We start from the raw sequence: 11619 nt of genomic DNA on the forward strand, positions 1-11619 counted from the left end.
ATCCAGTGTTTCTGGAACTTGATTCACACTAAATGTGGACAAAAAACAAGGCTGAGCTACAAAGCTGGTGTATTGATATATATGTATTGATATTGGATGTACATTTGTTACATATATATATATATGTATATATATAAGGAACACACAGAAGGAAAAGTCAGTCAATTCATATAATACATTAATAAGAAAATAATAATAACAAATAAAAAAAAGAGCGAGATGTGAGAGCTGGTGTAGCAGGTCAGTCTGATGCCCTCATACTGTGGCAGGCAGAGATGCACTGTCCTGCAAGAATGCAGCTTTCTTTATTTTGAGTTTTTAATGTTCTTTTTAAAATAATTGAGGATGCTTACTATTACATTTTGGGTAGAATTGTTTCCGTACCGTTTTAAATTGTTGGCATGTTTTTGTGTACCTCTCTGTTTCTATGGCCAGTCTGTGAGCATTCAGTCTGTACTTTGCCAAAACATCAGTCGCTGTGGTCAGGTAGTGCCACCGTGTCTTTTTAGGGCCAGATAGCATTGCATTTTAATTTGGGTTACACTAACTGTTCCTGATCAATAATATGCACAGGGGACACATGCAGATCTTAAAGCTGTACTCGCGGATCTTGAGAAAAACCATCACTGGATAACTTAGATACTGAGTATTACTTAAAAACACCATGATTCTTAGGCAGGTTTCAGAGTGACAGTCACAGGTCAAGCTTTCAGTGAGAAGAGCCGAACATCTCTAAACTCCCACACTGAGAGGGAAGATGATCTCAGGAGCAGAGTTTGATTTGAACCTCAGACGCTGTCACACACCTCCATCTGCTGGCTGAAGCTGCTCTGACAGAGATATCTGAGCATGCAGAGCAGTGAGGGGGGGGCTGGACTACAGTGCCCCTCTGTGGCCAGAAAAGGAACTTGCTGAGTTACAAACAAAACCAATTGAAATGTTTATTACCTGTTAACATTAGTTTGAATTTTGCTTGGATTCATGTTCATGTTCCATTTGAGAGAAATAGTGGCACCCTCATGGGTTAATACAGCGCAGAGAGGAAAGCTTGAGGAACATGCAACAACTTCTTCAGTGTCACTTGTAAAGGGACCCTTCACCAATTTTACAATTGAAGTACTTTGGATAAAAAATTAGGGCCGGGACTCGATTAAAAAAATTAATCTAATTAATTAGAGGCTTTGTAATTAATTAATCGAAATTAATCGCATTTTTAATCACATATAAATATTTGACCTGAGAACAGTGAGAAGCAATTTTTTTCACATGGATTTTAGTATACCATTAGGCGCATTCACACCGCAGTACTTTTCCCACAAAGGTTCATGAGAACTCTTTGAACCTGGGGGTGGATTAGGCAAATGAAGCCACTGACGTCACTTCTTCTTCTTCTGCTTTGGGTTTACTGGCAGGCCGCAAACCACTTCACGGCGTATACTGCCGCCCAAAGTCCCCGGCCGGAAGTCCCCGGAGTTGGGGACTTCCGAGTAAATCGCCAGAACGCCGACACCTCCTCATCTCCACCGCTCCCATGTTTTATTTTGTGTTGCCATAAGTTAGTCTCTCTGCGTTTCTGCGCTGGGCTAATGCTAATAATGCTAATGCGAGGATATGGCGACAATGGCGGCTTCACAAAACTTTTTGGGAGTTTTACGGGGCGTGGTTTGCAATCCGCCCAGCCAATCAGACATATAGCTCTCTTCTCACAAGAGAGCCGTGTTTCGTGGGGTGAACTAATTTTAGTACCGTTTTTTTTTGGTGTGAACGCGATAAAAGAGGCTAACGTCCACGCTAGCTTCCACGCTAGCTGCTATATGTTTTGCATTGAGGTGATACTTGAGGCTTGATGTGCTGCGGTGATATGCGAATTCCTTTTTGCATAATTTGCACACAACCGTGCTCTTATCGACGCTTCCATCCGTCCGTTTTTTAAAACAACATTTCCCACTGTTGTTCACTGTGGTTTGTTGTTGTCTGAAGTCATGAACGTTAGTTGGTGCTCCAGTATAATCGGTACGCCTGAAACTCATCCAGTGAGAAACGTTCCGCGGTGCAAAAATAAGTGCGATTAAAATGCGTTAATTTTTTTAACGCGTTAATTTTTGTGTAATTAATCTTAATTAACGCGTTAAAGTCCCAGCCCTATAAAAAATACTATTAATTCCATTAATGCTCTACTGTATGAAGTGTGCGACAAAGTCTGAAGCCTGACAGTGATGTCATCGTCAACCCTTTTTCTTCCTTGTTTCTTATTGGTTGTAACTAGGGCCGGGACTCGATTAAAAAAATTAATCTAATTAATTAGAGGCTTTGTAATTAATTAATCGAAATTAATCGCATTTTTAATCACATATAAATATTTGACCTAAGAACAGTGAGAAGCAATTTTTTTCACATGGATTTTAGTATACCATTAGGCGCATTTACACCGCAGTACTTTTCCCACAAAGGTTCATAGGAACTTAGTTCATGAGAACTCTTTGAACCTGGGGGAGGATTAGGCAAATGAAGCCGCTGACGTCACTTCTTCTTCTGCTTTGGGTTTACTGGCAGGCCGCAAACGGCGTATACTGCCGCCCAAAGTCCCCGGCCGGAAGTCCCCGGAGTTAGGGACTGGCTTCAGTAGAAGCTGCTGGGACTCCCAGCAGCTTCTACTGAAGCCTTCCGAGTAAATCGCCAGAACGCCGACACCTCCTCATCTCCACCGCTCCCATGTTTTATTTTGTGTCGCCATAAGTTAGTCTCTCTGCGTTTCTGCGCTGGGCTAATGCTAATAATGCTAATGCGAGGATAATAAAATGGCGGCTTCACAAAACTTTTTGGGAGTTTTACGGGGCGTGGTTTGCAATCCGCCCAGCCAATCAGACATATAGCTATTTTCTCACAAGAGAGCCGTACGAAAGTCCCTGCTCTCTAGCAGCTCTCTGCTCTCTAGCAGGGACTTCCGTGGGGGTAAAAAGGTTCTCATTAACTAATTTTAGTACCAGCTCTTTTTGGTGTGAACGCGATAAAAGAGGCTAATGTCCACGCTAGCTTCCACGCTAGCTGCTATATGTTTTGCATTGAGGTGATACTTGAGGCTTGATGTGCTGCGGTGATATGCGAATTCCTTTTTGCATAATTTGCACACAACCGTGCTCTTATCGACGCTTCCATCCGTCCGTTTTTTAAAACAACATTTCCCACTGTTGTTCACTGTGGTTTGTTGTTGTCTGAAGTCATGAACGTTCGTTGGTGCTCCAGTATAATCGGTACGCCTAAAACTCATCCAGTGAGAAACGTTCCGCGGTGCAAAAATAAGTGCGATTAAAATGCGTTAATTTTTGTGTAATTAATTAATCTTAATTAACGCGTTAAAGTCCCGGCCCTAGTTGTAACAAATGTACACGTATGGCCCGTCCACACAGCGGCGTGCGTTGAAGCTTCCAACGCTTCTGCCCATTCACTTTGAATGGGGTGATGTCACTTTTAGCCGAACTGCATTTTGGGAAGCGACGTGGAGCGTTGCTGGCTTCAAAAGTTGAGCAATGTTCAACTTTTGACGCCTCGACGGAGGCGTCAGCCAATCGAATCATATGCCAGTACAAGCTCTAGCCAATCAAACCGCGTGCTTGTGTGTCTGGGGCGGGAGATTCATGTGATTGGTTGTTGGTCGAGTGTCAGACACGCCCGCCGGTAAGCGTCAACGCACGCCGCTGTGTGGACGGGCCGTAAGTAGGCTGAGGAATATTGTAAGTCTATTTAAGACACTAACCAGTTGCAGTTTGGGAAATGTAGGATCTGCTCGCCTGCTTTACTCACACAGCTGCTGCTCTACACAGTCCTCCATGATATGTTCAGGTTACCTGCTGGTGCTGTTCTTTGCACATGTGTCTCGCTATCTCAGACTCTGGAAGCGAATCGTCATCCACGGGGGAAGAAGCCTGCCTCATATCCGAAACATAGGCTAGCTCAGAGCATGGCTCAGACGCCGCTGGAACGAGCAGCAGCTCCGAGTCGTTGTGACTTCACTTCCTTCAAGTCGGAACGAATGGCTGGGTGTCCCGTCCGTCTGCAATCACGAGGAATGTAACCTCCATGCCATGTTGGGGGAGAGTTATCTAATCTCCACGCGGTGTTGGGGGAGAGTCTTAAAACCCACCTCTTCTCCTTAGCATTCGTAAACAAGTAGATTGTTGCTTTTATTTGTTTTCAGTGGTCTATTGTTTTTATTATATGGCTGTTTTTTTATTTTTTTATTGTTACGTTTATTCTGGTTTGTTTTATCTTTGTATATTTTATTTTAAATGTATTTATTTTATGTTTTGTGAGCTGAGCTGTGTGATTTTATATTTTATATATCTCTCTGTACAGCACTTTGGTCTGGAGGTTTTAAAGTGCTGTATAAATAAAGTTGGATTGGATTAGTTATCTAATCCAGTGGTTCTCAAAGTGGGGTCCGCGACCCCCCGGGGGGTCCGTGGCACTCTGCCAGGGGGTCCGTGAAAAGTTTTCAGATTCATTAATTTAAATTATCATGATATCATTTTTTTTATCTAAAATATTTCATAGATTTCGTTCAAATCTAACAAATAGATACATTTAAAAATCAAGCGCGTTACCGTGGAAACAACAATAACTGTTACGTCAGTCAAAGAGCGCCGCTGCAAGCCATCATAGATATATAACACGGCTAGCATACTACGAAGATGGACAGATTTTTAAAACGACCAGTTACGGCTACAAATGAAGTAAATGAAAAACAGACAGGTCCACAGAAAACTACCGGTATGCTTAGTCCTAACTTACTTTAGTTACTGTACTGCAAAAAGCAGACGGCGCTGCGCTCAACACACAGACAGACTCAAAACCATGGACACACTGGCACATAAGTTACATAAACAATTTCTAGGCCTAAATTGCATAAGCTACAGTATTGCAACTAAGCAGACAGTTTTCTTTCTCTTCTCTCTCTCTCTATCTCTCTATCTCTCTCTCTCTCTCTCTCTCTCTCTCACCTCATTCACACCAACGGTGTTTCAGGGCCGGTTCGGAGCTGGAGCTTGAAAAGCACCGGGTTTTCCTGTTCACACCGCAGCGGAGCAGCCTCTTAGCTCCGGAATCCGGTTCGTTTCAAGCACCAAAAAATGGTCCGGCCAGAGCAAAAGCACCACATACGTCACGCGTACGTCGAGGCGGGGGGCAGGGGCAGAGACAGATCAAACTCATGAACAACAACAAAAAGCCCCGCGTTTTATCCAGTTTGTACAACGATGGAGAAACTTAACCAGAGTTTCAGAGTTTCAGTGTTTCTGCCATAGACTGTATAAAGGTTTCTGCTCATGGTGAAGCAACGTGTCTGCGTGTTAAGGTGGAACCTGAGCATTCACGTTGATCACCTCTCATTATAACTCATTATAAATCTATAAAACTATAAATATTAAACTTTACTTCACGTGTTCATTTGAGAACAGCTGTTACATACCTGGGTGAAGGTTACAGTTCATCTAAATGAAAGATACAACGTTACTTACTTCCGCACTCATGGTTCAGTCCACCTTAAGAAATAAGACCGACCTCGGAAGCAGTTGTGTTTTAAAAAAACCTTTATTGACACGAGTACACTTTTTTATAAGAATATAACTAAACCACAGAAATGACTCCGGAAAAGCTGCAGATAGAGCCATAAGAAATTAATGCAACTGATTTCATCCGCGCGGTTTGGCTTTATGAAGCAGGCACGCAAACGGTTACGTCATGACGCAAACGATGACGCAACGACGCATTACCAGTCGGACTCTGGGCGGTGTGAAAAGAGCCAGAGCTAAACCGAAGAACTGGTTCTGAACCTAAAAAGCTCTAGCAGTGTGAACAAATTGTAATTTAAAACACATTTCCTACATGTATACACCACCTTGCCCTCTTTGGATTTAATCAAGAAACATTAACCCTGTATAATGTTAACCAAAACTGTAAAATTATGTTATATTACTAAAAACGTATTATTGGGAATCGCGAGAAGTTTCAGAGCGACAGAGACACAGAGCGTCCCCGTAACCATGGTAACTCACTCTCACTCCTGCCTGGTGCGCATGGCGCGAGAGGAGAGGAGAGACGCAGAAGTGAGACTGATTACTTTGAGCCAACATGCATGGGAATAAGTGTATATTTCTCGCTATTCAGATGGTCATGGTGCTGCTGTTGCGCAATGTGCAGAAGTGTCTTCTTTTCGCACCATGACATTATCAGTTATGAATTTGTTTTTCACTGCTTGAGAAAACGGACTTGTGGCTGAGAGCGTGTGCAAAATGTCAATTGTGTGAGAGTTGGCAGCCCTGTGAACTCGCTTGACATTATTATGTATGAAACCGCCAATCAGATTTATTTACTTATTAATCGAAGGTGCCGGAACGCTGTTCTGGATCGTTCCGGCCCACTTTAACCCCTGTGTGTGTGTGTGTGTGTGTGTGTGTGTGTGGTGTGTGTGTGTGTGTGTGTGTGTGTGTGTGTGTGTGTGTGTGTGTGTGTGTGTTGTGTGTGTGTGTGTGTGTGTGTGTGTGTGTGTTGTGTGTGTGTGTGTGTGTGTGTGTGTGTGTGTTGTGTGTGTGTGTGGGTGTGTGTGTGTGTGTGTGTGTTGTGTGTGTGTGTTCTGAAATGCACTTCAAATGATCACTTTTCTCTTGATTTCCCTTTGATATTTTCTTTAGGTACAGTGTTACTTGCAGCTAATTGATTTTTAATACATATCCAATATCTTTCTAATACATTTCTCTTGTGTTGTTCTTTCACATAACTAAGACTATAGAAGTATAAAAAATAGGCTACGTCAGATTATTCCAAGGGACATACAAGTCAAATCAAGTACATTTTTATTTATATAGCCCAAAATCACAAATCAGAATGAGGGGGTCCTTGGTGTATTCTCTATCTTGTAAGGGGTCCTTGGCTGAAAAACAATTGAGAACCTCTGATAATCATCACTCAATGTTCTATGTAAATCTGTGGAGTGATGAGGCCTCGAGCCTAGACGCCAAACTCAAACTATATGCTGTTATAATAAACATATTAAGAACACGTGAGTTGTCTGACTGAAATGGGGCGAAGCCTGCGAGCTAGTTCAGGCAGTCAACTGGAGCACCAATGATACATTAACACGTGACGCACCTCGTCCCTCTTACAACCACCAGACACATTCTCCTAAACATGCCGCTCTATTGAAGCTGCCAGGTCTTCCTGCCTCTGCCTCGCTGCTGCTGCTGCTGCTGCTGCCACTGCTGCTGTGTCTCATGTTGCTGCTGCTTGCCTGCCCCCCCCACCACCCCAGCTCCACCTGTAGGCTCGGGGGATAGTTATCTAATCATCACTCAATGTTCTTTGTAATCTGTGGAGTGATGAGGCCCGAGCCTAGACGCCAAACTCAAACTATATGCTGCTTATAATAAACATATTAAGAAACACGTGAGTTGCCTGACTGAACCTCTGTAATGTTTTCCAAATGAACAAATGGCGCCACCTACTCACCTCGGTGACCAGCTCATTAGAATCACACAAAGACAGGGGATGAAACAATCATTCTTTTGCTTTATCGTCTGCTGATTTCCTCAACATTTGTTTAAAAGTTGCAATTCAATTCGATCGAAACCAATAACTGTCTCTGGCAAACCAATTCGTTATATAGCACTGTGTAAGAAGTGAAAAGGATATCAAACTCAAATGTTGTCCTAAAGGCTCAGTCAACATGCCACTGTTTAGGATTATAATCAACATATTGAAGTCAAAGTATAACTATATATATAAAACTTGACAAAGGCAGGATATTTTTGCAGGACTGCTGCAGTGAATTCATAACATGTGTTTCTGTGCCAACCCTGTATACAATCTGAGTCATGCACAAAAAAGACTTTTCTCTTGGTGCATAAAACCAACCAAGCACTTGGCCAAGGCTCCATTATTCACTCTTTATATAAGTAGTAGTTTGTTTAGGAGAGTGAAGTCCCTGCTGTTCCCTGCAGAGTGATACCTCATTCACACCAACGCAACTCCGGTTCAAGCTCCGTGCTAGAGCTTTTCATGTTCAGAACCGGTTCTTCTTCGGTTTAGCTCCGGCTCTTTTCACACCGGCCAGAGTCCGACTGGTGCTGCGTCATTGCGTCATCGTTTGCGTCATGACGTAACCGTTTGCGTGCCTGCTTCATAAAGCCCAAACCGTGCGGAAACCCCTCACAGCTCACACCGACAACAACAACAATGGCCGATTGTGCTCCAGCTTCCTCTGTACCTCTTCGGAAGACCAGATTCCCAGTAGGTAGCTGGTGTCTTCAGTGGACCACTGCTGCTTGTTAAGTTTCTCCATCGTTGTGTACAAACTGGATAAAACGCGGGATTTTTGTTGTTGTTCAGGAGTTGATCCCGCCCCTGCCCCGCCTCGACGTAAGCGTGACGTATGTGGTGCTTTTGCTCTAGCCGGACTTTTTTGGTGCTTGAAACGAACCGGATTCCGGGAGCTACAGTAAGAGGCTGCTCCGCTGCGGTGTGAACAGGAAAACCCGGTGCTTTTCAAGCTCCAGCTCCGAACCGGCCCTGAAACACCGTTGGTGTGAATGAGGTAGGAGAGCCTAAAGAGCTGCAGGAGGATCCTCCGCCGGCTCCTTTCAGCAACACTAGGGTGTCAGGAGGGGCCCTTTTGGGATTTCAGCTAAATCCGTAAAGAAAATAATCCGCCAGGTTTTTCAGAACATGAGAGCAATCTTGGTGCTTTTGACACGGCTATCAGCGGGGCACTTTAATTTAGTGATCATTTTTACACCCGGCCTGATGCTCTGCTGGAGGATTGGATGTTCCCTACATAATGATCCCTGCTAACTGTGTACATCATTTCAAAGGGCTGGAGATAGCTAAAAGCAGCTTCAGTAAGGTCGCTTCACCAGCAAATGTCAGACTGAAGAATATCAATTCATGAAATGGACGAGTGGTTTATTGATTGAGAAGACGAACATGATAAACTGGCCGCTGCATGTCTTAACTCCACAGAGCAGGGGGAGACAACATCAGCTCTAAGGGGCTGTTGCTGAAAGGTTTTCTCATCCAAGTTCATTTATTTTTCTGTCATCTTTAGATGAGATTACCTTCCCTTGTTACCATGACAGCCATGCAAAAACCAAGGATGAATAAGTCTATGATAAACAATAAAATATCCCGCTCCTTTCAAATCAAACCAGAAGAATGTATTTCGAGTAAGCAGGAGCTAAGAAACAAAAGGTAAGCAAAACAACAACACCTAACAAAAGGTAAGCTTGACTCCACTTTTCACATCTCAGGCACAATCTATTTGCCCATATTTAAAGTCCTAAACCAAGAACTGGTTGACATGTTGGCACTTCAGGGCTCCCTCATGTCAAAGTCAATGCTTTTTAACCTAACCCTAACACCCTAATACATTTTGGTTACATTCCCAAAATCTCTTCGTTAAAAAAGGTCTTTGGTTAATGCAAGCTTGCAAGATTACCACATTTTGTTCAACAACATAAAATACATCAGTGAATACCCCACTGGACGGTGTTTGCTGACATTTAACTAAATGAGGCTGCTAACATGCCGAACTTGTGTTCGGCATGTGTTCGCCGACGCGTGAAGTCATGTCGTTTTTTTTGGGTTAACTTTTTACTTCTGGCTATTGCATTTATGCTTCAACCATTATAAAAGATGTGTATGTGGAAATTATCCGGCTGAACAAAAGTAGTTTAGTGTCATAAATGTGTTAGCCAACGACCTTCTGCAACATTTCAAAATCACTTGCTTTTCGTCAAAGAGGAAGCGATGCTAGCTTCTGGGTCAGCCTACAAAAATACCTCATCACTGTACCACCCTATAGACTGTTTCTTCTGCTGTGCTCCCACCCGCTCACCCACCAGAGCCAATCACAAGCCTGCACGGTCACAGTTATTTTGCCTGAGCCACTTAGCTGCTACATTTGTTAAATGTTTTCATAAATATATTTAGCTCCCAGTGAAATTGGCATGGGACATGGATCTGAAAAAAACGGAATCGAAAAGCAGAACCAGAATCAGAACCGGAATCATTAAAATCCAAACGATACCCAACCCTAGATGTGATTGGATGTAAAACGCCCTGATCAAATAACATGACTTCACTGACTTACTTTTTGAATAAATATGATGAAGTTGAATTGATATCTTACTGTTTGTATGTGGGTCTTTTTATGATGATGTGGATCTTTCAGATCAAATTGACTGGTATCTTATACATGGTATTGTAAATGTATCGTGTAGTGTTGGATACACAGTAGTCTGGTTCCGGTCTTGACTCGGTCCCGCCCTGCCTTGGTCTTGACTTGGTCTTGACCTCTTAAAGTCTTGGTCTTGTCTTGGTCTGGACCTCTTAAAGTCTTGACTTGGTCTGGACCTCTTAAAGTCTTGGTCTTGTCTTGGTCTGGACCTCTTAAAGTCTTGACTTGGTCTGTACCTCTTAACGTCTTGGTCTTGTCTTGTCATGTTTTCCATCTTCAAAAGCAGTCTATGGTCCCCAGGCAGCGTGTCATAGCACTAGTTTGATGTTTTGGGAAGCACACTACGCTTGCCTTATTATATTGATTGCCATATTGCTATATAAGCTACTAGGCCCAGGTATACAGGTGGTCATTTATTCAGTTTAAAACAAAGGTCCAGCATGTCAGGTTCTGTTTTCTCTGCTTCATGTAGCAGTGTAGTGATGCTTCTTCCAGTCAGTAAACAGAGAGTGTGTTAAGATGCTCACTGGTAATCTGTTTAGGATTTGTAATGGGAGCTTAGCTTGAAATTAACACTATTAGCACTGGGACTCTTGCAAACAAATACTCACAGTTCAGTTCATGGTTTTTTGAACTTGAAAGCCATTCAAGAAAAATCATTCAGGACATTAGATGCAAAAAGGAGCTTTGCACTCACCAGTCTGTGTTCTGATCATCGACGACCAGCAGGATCTTGGGCTTGCGTATGACAGGTTTGGGCGGCTGACCGCTTCCTGGGGGGCTCCTTCAGCTGCGGAGGCTGCTGCCTTGGCGTGAGCGGCGGCGGCCACGTTCTGGGCCATCTGAGCTCTCTTCACCACGCTGGAGAAGGAGCTGAGGGAAGCTCCCCGCGCCTGAAGCTGAGCCCGAGCCTGAGCCGGGGCCTGAGCCTGAGCCCAGACCGGGGGGCCGGGCTGGGGGCTGGGGGTCGGGAGGCTTGGGGGGCTGCCGCCGCTCTGTGCCGGGGAGGCGGGGGAGGAGTGGGAGGAAGGGGAGGGAGCCTGGAGGGGCGGCCTCTGCAGAGCCATCATGTAGCCGTTGGGGAGGTTGGCTACGAAGCTGCTGTCTGACAGGCGCCGGCGGAGGTAGTTCATGGTGAGGGGGGCTGGTGGTCCGTCAGGCCAGAGGAGAGGGGAGAGTTCCTGAAATCCTAGCAGAGGACAAATGTAGAGGAGAAAGGATCCGTCATGATTGATATTTGAAACTGTAGATGAGATATGTAGCTGGACAGATAGGTGGGTCGTAGTAAGTCAGTCTGTGACACTGCTGTTTTAAAGCTGCTCTCATATCTATAAAGGGTTAAATGCAGGGTCTAATAAGTGGCCATCACAATTGGATTCTAATTTCCATGAAAT

General features: G+C 44.0%; 1 pseudogene; it reads right to left on the minus strand.

The window, feature by feature from the left end:
- The window catches only part of LOC117536006, a 56177-nt pseudogene extending 44762 nt beyond the window's left edge, over window positions 1-11415 (minus strand).
- Window positions 11416-11619: the final 204 nt, after the last annotated feature.

The sequence above is a fragment of the Gymnodraco acuticeps genome, unplaced genomic scaffold (assembly GCF_902827175.1).
Source record: "Gymnodraco acuticeps unplaced genomic scaffold, fGymAcu1.1, whole genome shotgun sequence".
Lineage (NCBI taxonomy): Eukaryota > Metazoa > Chordata > Actinopteri > Perciformes > Bathydraconidae > Gymnodraco > Gymnodraco acuticeps.